This window comes from Pleurodeles waltl, chromosome 5, assembly GCF_031143425.1.
Source record: "Pleurodeles waltl isolate 20211129_DDA chromosome 5, aPleWal1.hap1.20221129, whole genome shotgun sequence".
NCBI classification, from domain to species: Eukaryota; Metazoa; Chordata; class Amphibia; order Caudata; family Salamandridae; genus Pleurodeles; species Pleurodeles waltl.
Genome location: NC_090444.1, coordinates 1,650,881,850 through 1,650,896,138, shown reverse-complemented (window position 1 = coordinate 1,650,896,138; position 14,289 = coordinate 1,650,881,850).

The following is a 14,289-nucleotide window of genomic DNA, read 5'->3' as shown; positions in this document are numbered from 1 at the left end:
TATCCTCCAAACCTTATTTACTGGATGTAAGTGCTATTGAGACTCTTCTTTGAACATTTGATGGTGCCTTGTCATTGTGTGATGCTATGGCACGGTTTCATCGTACATTTTACCTTGTTCATCTACACAATTAATAACTGTACATCACTTCATGATTGGTTTTACAGTTTACTACTTTCCATTTCCTGCTTTCAAACTAAGCTTAAATCATTATTTGCTATGTGCGTAGAACAACACTTCTTAAATCTTCTCCCAGTCACACTGTACACTACATCAAGAGATCCAGTAATCTCCTTGTATCGGTGAGGACTACATCTTCTGGTACAAAAACTAAGAGTGTGAAAAATGATCCTCCATCACCTATTATGTCCTCTCATAATCCAGTTCTACACATCATTCTTATCAAGGTGGGAGGCTTAAAGTCCTTTATGTGTGCTACTAATGAAAAGCTTCAACAAACAGACGACTGTTGGTTTGTTATGGAGGGTAAAATGATTGAAATGCAGCAACATGTTAGCTTTCTTCAGGATGTGGCAACTAGGATTCCTTTTCTGGAACAGGAAATCCTACAACTCAAACTGCATACAGAGGACCATGAAAACCGGAACCAACGCAACAACCCTTCGCTTATATGGTTTGCGAGAAGCACTTAAAGATCCTGATCTACTTGGATTCTTGAAGAAATTCATCCCAGATCTCTTGGACTTCTTACTGCTCCTCCTCCTTTCGATATTCAATGAGCACATCGTCTGGGTCATCATCATCCTCCTTCTTTTAAATGTAGAGAAATCATTATGTCATTTCTTGAATTCACTGAACGTCTATGTATCTTAAAAGCTGTGAAGGAAAAACATCTTGCTTGGCCCGGCCAAAATATATTCATCTCTCAAGATATCTCTACTGCGAATAATGTCATATGAAAATAGTTCCTTGCCCTATGACCTGAAATGAGGCAGCAGAACTTCTGTGACAGCATCCGTCATCCTTGCCTATGCAAAATCATCTATGAAGGCACCTCAAGATCTTTCAATGATCCTGTTAAATTAAAAACATGTCTTCAAACTATTACATCTCACGCAATGGACACTAATGTTGAGAACACTTAAAAAATGTGTATTGCGCTTGTTGTCTTTTATTTCTCAATTTTTCAAATATAATGCTTTTTCAACGTAATTTGTATTTTTACTTTCTTGGCTGTTCTTCTTGTTAGTGTGTCAACACATCACATGCTACTTTTCGATACTCTTCTTCTCAGATCTGGATTTCTATCCTTGATCTGCCTCATCTTTGCTTTTCTATATTCTGTTTTTTCTCTCTGTCCGCTTCTTCTTTTTACTTCTATTTTGTAAGAGCTCATAAATCATATAATATCATTATGTCATTTGAGTCATGCTCTATGTTGTTTTTAGTATATAGTGTCATTTTGTTTCCCCTTTTCGTTTTTGCACATTGTCAGTCATGTACCTGTTCTATTCTCCCTGTGTTTCCAATATGTTTAACATTGTTTTGTGAAACATCCGTGGACTTGGACATCCAGTTAAAAGACAAAAGGTACTTTCTCATTTGTCTAATCATAACTTCCTAATTGATTTCTTACAGGAGACTCACTGTAATGATGTTGAATCGCTTAAATTGAAAAGACAATGTATTGGTCAGGTTTTTTTTCCGTTATTGATCGCAAGGGTGGTGTTGCTATTCTATTTCATTTAAAACACAAATGTTATAAACCGAATGTCATATTAATGGTTGATAGGTATTGATTAATGCCATTATTCATGATAAAGATATTTCCTTGATTAACATCAATGACCCAGTCAAACCTGATCCTGATTTTTGGAATATTATTAAAGCAAAACGTGCTAATCTTGGTAACCTCAACATCATTACAGCAGATGACTTTAACCAATGGTTGTACCCCTTTATGGATAGGAAATCTAAATGCACATTTAATCCTACAAACCTCATAAGGCATTCTAGTCACTCATGGCATCTCAACCATTATTTGATGTTTGCAAAACTTGTAATCCTGATAAATGTGAATTTTCTTTTTCTCCAATGTACATCACACAATGTCCAGAATTGATTATATTTTAGTTACAAAATTATTACTCTCTTCTATACAACCATCAGAAATAGATTCCATTTTTATTTCCAACCATGCAAAATAATGTCCTCTTTTGATTGATCTTTTCTTGACTCCAAAATTTGTCGATGGAGATTTAATAGTTCTCTATTATCTGATACAAATTTATAAACTAAAGCTACTGCTTTTATTCAGGATTTTTTTCAAATTAACCAACCTAATAATACATCCATACCCAACACTTGGGATACTTTCAAAACATCAATGCAAGTATCACAGTAGCTTATTCTCACAGAAGAAAGAAAAGGTTACATTCTCAATATCTCACTTTATTTCAATAGATTAAAACACTTGAACATACTTACTTTACTTCCAAATCTTCCTGAAGTTTACATGAATTAATCACAGCCGAATCCAGTCTCAACAAACTTGCTACCATTGATGAATGTAACATAAGCTTAAAGTGAAATCTAAATTCCATGGAGGCCCAAATGAGACGAGTAAAATACTAGCTAACTATTTAAAAGTAATAACAGAATGTAAAAATATAGGCTCTATCCATAGTGAATCTTATATAGTCTCAGATTCTGATATCTCAAGCTTTGTCTAATCCTATCACAAATAACCATATAAAGAGGACACCACCCATTCAGAACTTAATATAAAACAGTTTTCCAGTGGCCTCCCTAAACCTCCTTACCTTTCTCATATATTTGAAGAACTAGAAGCTGATATTATCCTCAAAGAAGCTTTAGATGCTTTCAAATTCTTAAAAAAGGTAAGGCACTGTTGTGGGTTCAATTTACACCCTGATTGGGCACACACATTTTAGCTTAGTTTAAGCCTGCAGCCTGTGCCCTTGTACCTACATATGTGCTTTGGTTTAACTTATTCTGTGTTATTCATTGTCAGCTAGCCTGCTTTCAGCAGGATGTTTTTATTTTCTAATCAGGTGAAAATATGTGATACTGTGACAGCATTGTTATAAATATTCTGTGCAAGATATTTCACCATGTAGCCCAGTCTAAGGTGGACAGGTTTGAGTACATAGTATTCCAGATAGCTATTGTTACCACAGGAGTTTGCAAACAATCCGATACTTACGCACATGCCCGAATCAGGCCTTTTCATGAAACGAAAATATGTTTTCTTACACAACCACTGTGTAGGCCAAGGGACAACAGGGAGGTAATTCCAGCCAGGATACCATCCATGCTACATGCCATTTCATTACTGACCTCAGCGTGCTCTCTACTACCAACCCCAGAGACGGCGGGCAGACCCCTTTTCTTCAGGTAATAGGGTTGGGTGCTCCTCTCATGTACTAAGTATGGACAGAGTTGGCAAACACTGCTATTATCTCTATCAGATATTAGGGGCTAGGTAGGTTTCACTTATGCATATTATTCCAATATGTTGGGACTGGTTATTTTATTCTTGCGGGTCACCACCATTCTAATATTGTGATGCCTCATTGCCCTAATCATTGCTGCACATATATTTTATCCAGCCGTCTCATCACTATGATGGGAGTCTACGACAGCTCCTAGCCCTTATGAATTTTCTATTGTATTAACTTCCTCTGTCTCAAATCTTTATGCCCTTAAATAGTTAGAGATGTTTATCTCCTTTCTTTTGACTTCAAGGGCTAGTAGCTCTTTTTTGGAAGCTTTGAATGTTATTGTAATTATTACTGTTCACAAATTAACTCCATTTCTACTAAATTCCTACGAAATAATAAACATTCACGCCTTGCCCTCCTTAAACTCAAATGTCCCAAAAATGAAAGGGGGTTTGATTCCCTGCTTTTAAGATTTATCATTGTGCTTTTTTGTTGCAACAATTTCTTGCTCAAATTAATGATTGTCAAGTCTCACCTATCCCATGATGGATTACATTTGAACAATCTTCACTGAATGACTTTTCATTCAAAGAGGTTATTCATATGTGTCATTGTACCTTTATATCCAAAAGTCCTATTTTGCAATACTCCGAGCAATTGTTGCATAGTTTATTTTCCGCTAATCTTGAGTTTCAACACTCTTTTTTATTCTCCTCAATTTGGTATATTACATTTCTCAAATTTTGTCACAAATCTTTTTTCTTTAACCACTGATAGGAGAAGAGTATTATGTTTGTTCACAAATTGGTGAAGCATAATTCTGTTAAACCTTTTTCCCAATTGCAAATACAATATCACTTACCTAACTCATTTTTTAAAGGAATATGAATTACTAACCCCTTTCCTCAATTCCTTAGTCATTACTCATGAATTCCCTCCTTATCCAGGCACACTGCTACATTTGACACCTTTAGATACCATGACTCCATTACTACAGCTGCATGTAGATATACAAATTAATGTCATCACCTTCTGTTCGAATTGAAAACTACCTTGAAATACAGATTCTATTTCTAAATTTGACCCATCTGCTTTTTCGCTATGTTGGTCATGCTCCACGTGTAATGAATGGTTCCTTTGACTCATTATGTTATTTTTACATGTTTTTAACTTTTAGAAATCTATTTGGTCTAAATGTTTAAAGGTCTTCAAGAGTAATATAATGTTAAATTTTCAAAATGTTTTCCTAGGCTCTTTGCCACCCCCTGTTGTTTGATCTATTTATTGCACTTGCTTTCAATGTTATATTTTCTTATTGGGAAGATGCTTCTAAGCTATCTGTATTAAAATGGTGGAATTTAATGTCTGATGAACATAGAATTCACACTGTATCTTCCTTATCAGAAGATCAAAATGGATTTATATTGGTTACTTTTTAGTAGTTATCTATCCTCTCATTCCTGATGACCTTAAGTAAATACTTCTCTCCTTTCTTTGCCACATTCCTTTTCTTTCTCTAATTCTCTTCTGCGTCCTTTCTCATTCTTTACTCCATTTGTATCTCCTCTCTTTTGATATGAAATGATAAACATTTTCCCTACTACATATTATCTTTCAAAATATGCAATAATATTCATGTATAACTCAAATTGCAAATGTTACAACTTTTTGATTCGGCAATAAAAAATAAACATTTAACAAAAAAGGGTGAATAGTACACATGTTAATGAAAACATTCTCTGGCAATAGATTTTACAAAAGAATCTCAATTTGCTTTCCAATAAAAAACAATAAGTGAGTACCTGCAAGTTTAATACATGCAAAAAAGTTTAATATAAAAAGACATTTAATTTACAGAATCACAAGACAGCCCCAAATTCGAATTCCCCATATTTCTCCTAAACAAATAAAAATCTAAGGCTTCAGTCCAGTGGCTATGCTAATCCAAATATGATTGCAAATATGAGTGGGCACCCAAATCAGTGTCACTACCTGTGCAGTAGTACAAATTTCAGCAGGTAAAAATAAAACCTGGCACAATTTATACGAAAGACAGGTTTCTGATTTGCAGTTTTGTAGCATGGAATAGAGGAAAGCGGGGGGGGGGTGATTTGCTCATTTGTAGCTCAACGGAACATAGCAACCTAATTTGCTGTACTGCTTGCACTATAAGGTGAAAGAGCGGGCAGCATCCTTTGGAATGAGACCATAAATGTAATTCAAGTTCCATAATAATGCTTCCTTATATTATCACTCATCATATACACACATTTAAATGACATTACTACTCTTTGGTATGCCACATAATAATATTTTAATCCATTCAATCATAAATTGCAGCAAAAATGAAATTTCAATATTTCCATAAGGTAAACTTTATGTCCGAATAAGAATAATCACTAATAAGTGAGAGTTTATGAGTTGCAAGAATTTTAAAACGTTCTCTACTGCTTATCAGAATATGTAACTTCTCTCTGTTTAATAATATTTTGCTGACCTTACAATAATTAGACAGATAAATTATCTGCATCAAGAGACCCAAAGAGGTGCTATTTAATATTCAACAATTATACGACACACATCACAATTTTATTACAAGACAGGAGGCTCATATTATGCTTTTCTTTTCATGCTTTATTTCAACAGCAGCCAAGAACTACAAATCCCAGAATCCCTGGGAAAAAAAAACTACTAAACTGCATCACAATGGGGTCCTCCAATCACACGAGGAGCCCTATAATAACTATCTTGACTGAGAGCAACAAGCCCTCTTTTCTTGCTGCTCGCAGTCAAGATAAGTACACTGCTCGCCTTTTTTATGTATTCTGTATATGGATTCATAGTGTATTTGGTGTATTTATCTATATATTATCCTTATTGGTTATCCGTTCCTGTTGGCATTTGTTTTGTATTGTTTTCCTTTGTGGTTTAACTTTAACGCGCTCGCGCGCTCCTGTGCGCATTTCCGCGCTGACAGGCCGTCTGTCAGAACGTTCGGTAAACGTTCTGACAGCCGCGCCTGAAAGAACGCATTCTCGTCATTCCTGCCTCGCCGCAACTGAAACTTGAAGAGAGCTTCCTTCACGCTCGGTTGAGTTTTACGAGCGTTTAATTTAATTTAATTCCTTTCACCTCACGGAGCGGCTACAGTGTGTTTAGTTTCAACACGCTTGACTGCCTGCTCATTATTGATTTTTCGTTCGGCCCTCACACGCTGTTTCTATTTTAAAATGCTTTTTTTTCTCTGAGGTTAGTGATACATTTCCTCATATTCCCGGTCAATCCCCTTTGTCCAGTTAACCCTTCCCAGGTATTTCTTTAGTTTTAACACGATTTTTACCCCCTTTTTTTCCCCATTTTATTAAATTTAAATTCTTTTTCTTCCCAACATGTCAGAGGAGGATCAAACCCAGTCCATTAAGGACAATTTAAAATCCTTTATTAAGGATTCAGTCCAACACGCTGTCTCGGTGTCTATGTTGGACGTTTCCAAAAACTTAGAGGCCTCTATTTCAAAAATGCTTCACGCACCCAGAGGAAATCCTCTTTTGAGAGGAAAAAAATGTGTGTCCTATTCTCAGGACAGTTCTAAAGGCGTTTCTCAAAAATTTGGGCCTCCAACCCGAGAGGCGAAATCTTCGGGTCTCCCCTCTTCCCCACTTAATATCCTTCATTTACGCGACACGGACAGTGATGGGGATGATGATGTCTTACAAGACAATATAGATGACGATTATTTTGATGGGCCTCCGGAGAAAAGGCGAAAAATTTCTCCTCATGAGTACTCCCCTCACTTTGGGCCCGAGGACCTGGTGGACCCGGTTGGCGAACCTCTGTTCGACCCTAATACCATCCATCATCCCTACTCCTCTGAATGGTTCCCTTCTGATCACGTTTCCGATTACGTCTCCTTTTATCTCCGACACCCCCTGGATAAATCATCCAGAAATAAATTAAAGTCCGAATGTCCCAGACCTTCCCTTCCCTGTAAAGTCACTGACACCCCTGCCATTGATACCAATATGCTCCTTTTTTTTTTTTTTTTCATGAAATTTGGCAAGGACCCCAAAAAGGGAGTTGACCGCGCCTGGTCAAATTGCCAGGATAGGCTCCTAGATTTGGTGGGTCTCCTCACCAGAATATTTGACCTTGCCGAGGACGCCAAGTTGGAGGGCTCTCATGTGGATCCTGATACCCTCTCCAATTGGGCTCAACGGGCAATTTGTATGTTGGGCAATGCCAACTCCTACATTTCCCAGGAACGTCGGAAAAGCCTCCTCCTCAGGATTGATCAAAAACTCAGCACTCTTGCTTCTAAGGAGGAAGGCCTCAATGCTGATGGTCTTCTCTTTGGAGACCCTTTCATTAAGAAATTGGGCAAGTACGTTGCTACTTTTAATTCTCTGGACAAAGCACATTATTCTATGAAGAGAATTTTTTCCAATCGGGTTTTTGGAAGGGCCGGCAAAGGAAGGAGCCGTTTTGCCGGCCGCTTCTCTGCAAGAGGTCAATCCCTCAACAGAGGCTCCTACACCCAGTCTAACCAGCTTGAAGTGTATCAAGGATACAAACCCCAATTCTACCCCCGCAGATTCCGCGGTGGCCGCAACAGGGGTTATAGAGCCAAAGGAGAACAACTTGCAGGTAAGAACTTTCAGTTCTGGCCTTCCTCCAGTAGGAGGCAGACTAGCTTTGTGTTTAAACGCTTGGTTGTCAATAACTTCAGATTCTTGGGTAATCCAAGCCGTCCAAGGCTATTGCATAGAACTTTACCACACTCCCTCTCAAACCTGCCTTCCTCATCCTCTTCGTTTTTCTCAAGATCAATCTCGCCTTATTCAAGTAGAGATACAGGAATTACTATCAAAGCAAGCGATCGAAGAAGTGCCCTTCGACGCTTCGGGGTTTCTCAGCAATATCTTTTTAGTTCAAAAGAAAAACAAAAAACACCGCCCGGTCATAAATTTGAAAGAATTCAATAACTTTGTGGTGTATCATCACTTCAAGATGGAAACTATTCTCCATCTAAGAGATATTCTTCTTCACAACGACTGGCTAGTTCGCATAGATCTCCAGGACGCATACCTCTCGGTACCGGTGCATCCTTCATTCAGGAAATTTCTCCAATTCCGGTGGGAGCATTCTTTCTTCCGTTTCAAAACTCTTCCTTTCGGTCTGTCTTCTGCCCCTTGGTGCTTCACCAAGATACTCAAACCTGTGGTAGCCTCTCTCAGGGCTCAAGGGATACGCCTTATTGTCTACCTCGACGATTTCCTATTGATGGCCCAAGACCAATCTTCCCTAACATCCCATCTAAAAATTTGTCTGGATCTCCTCTCGCAATTGGGATTCCGTATAAACTTCCAAAAGTCATCCCTTGTTCCTTCTCAAACTCTCGAGTTCTTGGGATTCCTCGTCAACACCGTCGAGTCAATTCTCCAACTTCCCCAGGACAAGGTTTCTTTGATAAAGAAAGAAATTCGTCATGCTCTGTCGCTACCTTGTACTTCCCTAAGGGCTCTGGCTCGTCTTGTAGGCCTCCTTTCCTCTTCCATCCAGGCCATATTTCCAGGCCCTCTTCATTACAGAGCTCTTCAAAGGCTAAAAATTCGACACCTTCAACAGGGTCTGTCATATTCGGATCAGGTGGTTCTCGATGCGGACTCCAGGGAAGAACTCACATGGTGGATGAGTCATTTAGACGCCTGGAACGGGAGAACGATTTTCTCTGCCGCCCCAGATCTTGTCTTAGAGTCAGATGCAAGTCTGACAGGATGGGGCGCAAGATGTGGTCCACACTCGACTGGCGGACCATGGTCTCTTCAGGAGTCGTCAATGCACATAAACTGTTTAGAGATGCTTGCAGGTTCCTTTGCCATCCAATCCTTTACCAAAGACAAAGTAAAATGTTCCATTCTTCTCAGAATGGACAATCTATCGGCAGTAACTTACATAAACCGTCTGAGCGGGACTCGCTCCAAACCGTTAGCTCTCTTGGCCAAGAGTCTGTGGGAGTTTTGTCTACACAAAAATATTTCAGTAAGGGCAGAATATCTCCCAGGCAATCTCAATGTGGTGGCCGATTGGTTCTCAAGGCATTCCCACGATTCAAGCGATTGGCGACTTCACCCTTCTATATTCAAGCGTCTTTCTTCTATATTCGGCACCATGTTCATAGACCTCTTTGCCTCAAGACTCAACTCCCAGCTTCCCAAATTCTTCAGTTGGAGACCAGATCCCTTAGCATTAGCTACCGACGCTTTTCTCCAACCGTGGCCTCGGGTCCTAGCACATGTCCGCCGTCAGGGTTCCTCCCTAGTATTAATTACCCCATTTTGGCAAGCCCAACCATGGTTTCCGACCCTTTTGGAACTCTCGTCAGATCTTCCAGTTCTCATCCTCCCTTTCCCAGACCTTCTCCTGGATCCCCAGGGACATCCTCACAACCTCATAATACAGGGTTCCCTATCCCTCATAGCTTGGAGAGTTTCGGGGCTTCCTGGAGAACCCCAGGAATTTCGCAACAGGCTGTCCAATTCATTCAACAATCCTGGGCTCCGGGCACCTCGAAGGTTTATCGAGCAGCCTGGGCAGTATGGTGCAGCTGGTGTGTGGACAGGGATTCCAATCCCGTTTCAGCTGACGTTACCTTAATTGTAAATTTCCTAGCTTCCTTAGCCTCTCAGGGCAAGGCGTATCGTACCGTCAATACATATAGGTCAGCAATTTCTTCAGAACACGTCAGAGTGGACGGTAGATCGGTGGGAGAGTATCCCTTAGTTTGCCGCCTATTAAAAGGAATACGTTTTTCCAAACCTCCAAACCCCAAATATAACTCTATGTGGGATGTAAATTCCGTCCTTCATCTTCTTCTTTCTTGGCCCGATAATTCAGAACTTTCGTTAAAATACTTATCTGCAAAAATTACTATGCCCCTCTGTTTGGTCTCTATCAAACGAGTTTCGGATGTTAAAGCTTTGGATGTTTCCTCCTTTCATTTTTCTGCCTTCGGTGTGTGTTTCAATGTGGCTAGACGTACCAAGACTAATTTATCTTCTGTCCTTTATCCCTTTTTTCCCTCCCAACCTAAGTTGTGTGTGGCTAATTGCTTAAAAACGTACGTTTCACGAACTGCAGGCCGTATTTATACTCTGGTTGCGCCGAATTTGCGTCGTTTTTTTCGACGCAAATTCGACGCTAAACTAACGCCAACTAACGCCATATTTATACTATGGCGTTAGACGCCGCTTCGGGCGCCAAAGTGCCCGGAGTGTGCGTCATTTTTTAGCGTGAACCCCTTCCTTGCGTTAATGATATGCAAGGGAGGCGTTCCAGTCTTAAAAAATGACTCCCAGGCCTTTACGTGGTATTTATACTCCCGGGCAAAAATGACGCCCGGGAGTGGGCGTGGCCAAAAACGGCGCATTTGCTCCGCTTTTTAACGCCTGGGTCAGGCATGGCGTTAAGGGACAAGTGGGCTCAAAATGAGCCCAGAGTGCCCTCCCCTGCCCCCAGGGACCCCCCCTGCCACCCTTGGCCACCCCAGGAGGACACCCAAGGATGGAGGGACCCATCCCATGGACATTAAGGTAAGTTCAGGTACGTTTTATTTTTTTTATTTTTTGTGGCATAGGGGGGCCTGATTTGTGCCCCCCTACATGCCACTATGCCCAATGACCATGCCCAGGGGACAGAAGTCCCTTGGGCATGGCCATTGGGCAAGGGGGCATGACTCCTATCTTTACAATGATAGGAGTCATGTTGATGGGGAATGGGCGTCGAAAAAAAATGGCGCAAGTCGGGTTACGACGATTTTTTCGACGTAACCTGACTTGCCCCATTTTAAGACGCCCATACGCCATTTTCCCCCTACGCCGGCGCTGTCTGGTGTACGTGGCTTTTTTCCACGCAAACCAGGCAGCGCCGGTCTGCTTGCGCCGGCTAACGCCATTCCATAAATACGGCGCCCGCATGGCGCTTCAGAATGGCGTTAGACGGCGCAAAATTTTTTGACGCTAAACTGCGTTAGCGCAGTTTAGCGTCAAAAAGTATAAATATGGGCCAGCAGATCTCAGGACATCCTCTTCTTCTCAACTACTGATTTCTTATCAAAAACCCCATAAACCTGTCTCTTCTCCCACTTTAGCCCGCTGGCTCAGGTGGCTGATGAATTTGGCTGGCGTCCCTATTGACATTTATGGTGCCCATTCTGTTAGAGGAGCTACGGCTTCTAAGGCCTTTTTTGCCGGGGCCAGTTTACAGGATATCCTTAGATCTGCAGACTGGTCTAACGTCAATACATTTAGAACGTTCTATTGTAAACCAGTTGATCATCCTATGCAAAATGTTGTTTCATTGCTTTGAACAAGCATAATATGAGCCTCCTGTCTTGTAATAAAATTGAGATTTTCCTAGCCTTGGTGACAGAAAGGCTAGATTTTATTAAAGACAAGGTGGCGAGTATTATCCCGCCTCTTCTAACCCTCCCTGTTCTTTTATTCTAGTTGCCTCAACCGCAACCAACAGCAACGCTACTGTCTGACCAGCTTTCTCCAGCTGGCCCTTCTGGATTTCCTCTTCAACCACCAGGATCTACACAAGGTCATCCTTCCCTCAGGACTTTCGCTTTGGACATACTTTCCGCATTTTTGACTCTTTATGGTCTACTGTTCTTATTTTCGCATCGTTATATTGACTGACTTTCGCAAGAAAAGAGGGCTTGTTGCTCTCAGTCAAGATAGTTATTATAGGGCTCCTCGTGTGATTGGAGGACCCCATTGTGATGCAGTTTAGTAGTTTTTTTTTCCCAGGGATTCTGGGATTTGTAGTTCTTGGCTGCTGTTAAAATAAAGCATGAAAAGAAAAGCATAATACTCGCCTCCTTGTCTTTAATAAAATCTAGCCTTTCTGACACCAAGGCTAGAAAAATCTCAATTTTTGCTGCTATTTTACTTGCACAATGGGGGAAACATGTAATGTGTTTCAGGTATTGTAGGAAATATCTATTTAAATATGTGAGAAGGGGCTGCATCGCAGCATGAGCCAGAAGTATAAAAGCTCCTCTGACTGTTTTCTTAAACACTGACGCTTTTCAAATAACTTTTTAAAGTTTTATACAATAGTTTGGGAGAATTATGTGTTTATTTGGTGAATTCTGAATTGGTGACTTGGGGGGAGGCACTACGCATGGGCACTTTACCGTAAAGTCCAAAACCATAGAGTTGCCAAGCAGGTCAGCATTCTAGTGGTTGAACTCAGAACACATATAATGATGGCAGGGCAGTGGGTTTACAGCTGAGAACGGGCATCAGTATATAAACTCTTTTGATCATATTTAAACTGTGATGATTTTTAAATTACTTAAAAAAATGTTATGCAATAGTTTGGAGGACTTGTGTGTTTTCTTGGGTTATTCTGAATTGGTGACTACGGAGTAAAATGCACTATCCTGGGATTATTACCATAGAGTCGGCAACCATAGAGTTGCCAAGCAGGTTGGCGTTCTAGTGGTTGGACTCAGAGTACATATAATGATGGTAGGGCAGCAGACGTGCACCAGGTGTGCTGCAAGGCAAGCCCAACTGAACCCATCCGCAATGGAACGAGACCAGGGGCCAGGAACCCTGTCCGTTTCAACCCCCATAGCTTAGAGGGGCCTGTAATAAGAAATGCTTCCACTCTAATGAACTAACCTTTCCCGCACTTGCTCCTTCCTCTCGTAAACCCCTGGAAAGGCTGATTGTAAAATGTATCTCCTAAATGGTAGATCCCTCCTGCGCCTTAAGCTAAGATATCTTTTTTTTGTCTGGAAGAAGTAAAACCTAAGATGGTCTTCCTCATCGAAACCTGGCTCCATGAGGAGTCAGGACCTGATATTGTCCAAGCCCTAGCCCTGGTGGGCTTACTATGATATTAAAGTTCAGTCTCATGTGCTGCACTGACTCACCCCTACTCATGAATTGTGAAAATCTTACATTTTCTATTACTCTGTCCCATACATATACATTCCCTGGAGTTCTGTTATACAATCTTCCTGGACCAGCAGGCCAAATTGCCCAGATCCAACCTGAAGTCCTTGCCAGTTTGGCAACTACGAAAACCTATTTCATGGTCTTGGGAGACCTAAATCTACATTTTGACGAGCAACTGGCCTGGCGTCAAACCCGACCACCATTCAACTGACTCAAAAAGTTCATGGCCCAACCCATGTAAAGGGACATACATTAGATGTCATTTTTACCAATGACTCCTCCCTTCAGATCCTAGATCAATTACCCATTGTATGGACTGATTACTCACTGATCCCTATGGTTCTTATAATTCCTAGTTTTAAATTTCTCCCCACACCAGCGGTCCGTGAAGACTGGATCTGGTCTCCTTTAAATGGCAAAAGTTTGACAGATACTCTCAGTAGTTCCATACCCTTCCTGGGCTCTGATCCACAGGTGGGCAATAGTTTGATCTTGGACTGGATAAACCACTCTCTTTGTCAATTTATTCCCAAGAATGCAGTCTTACTAAAAATTTAAAATAATTAACCCAATGGTACACCGCACATCTTAGAGTTTTCAAAAAAAATATAAGACTGCTAAAAGGGACTGGAGGAAGGATTATGGGAAACAAAATAAATTAAAATATTAAAACACAGTTAGGGACTCCCATGCAGAAATTAGATCTGCCCAAGCTGCTTATTATGAGAATGTCGTAAGGACCCTTGTTTCTCTACAAGACTGCTGGATTTGAGTCACTCCCACAACAGTTGGCAGCTGTCGGCCCAATCCTTCCAGCTTTCTAGCAGCAACGTCCCCAACACAAACAGTAAGGGGGATTTCTGGCAGCCTAGTACATGGACTCTGGAATCCTC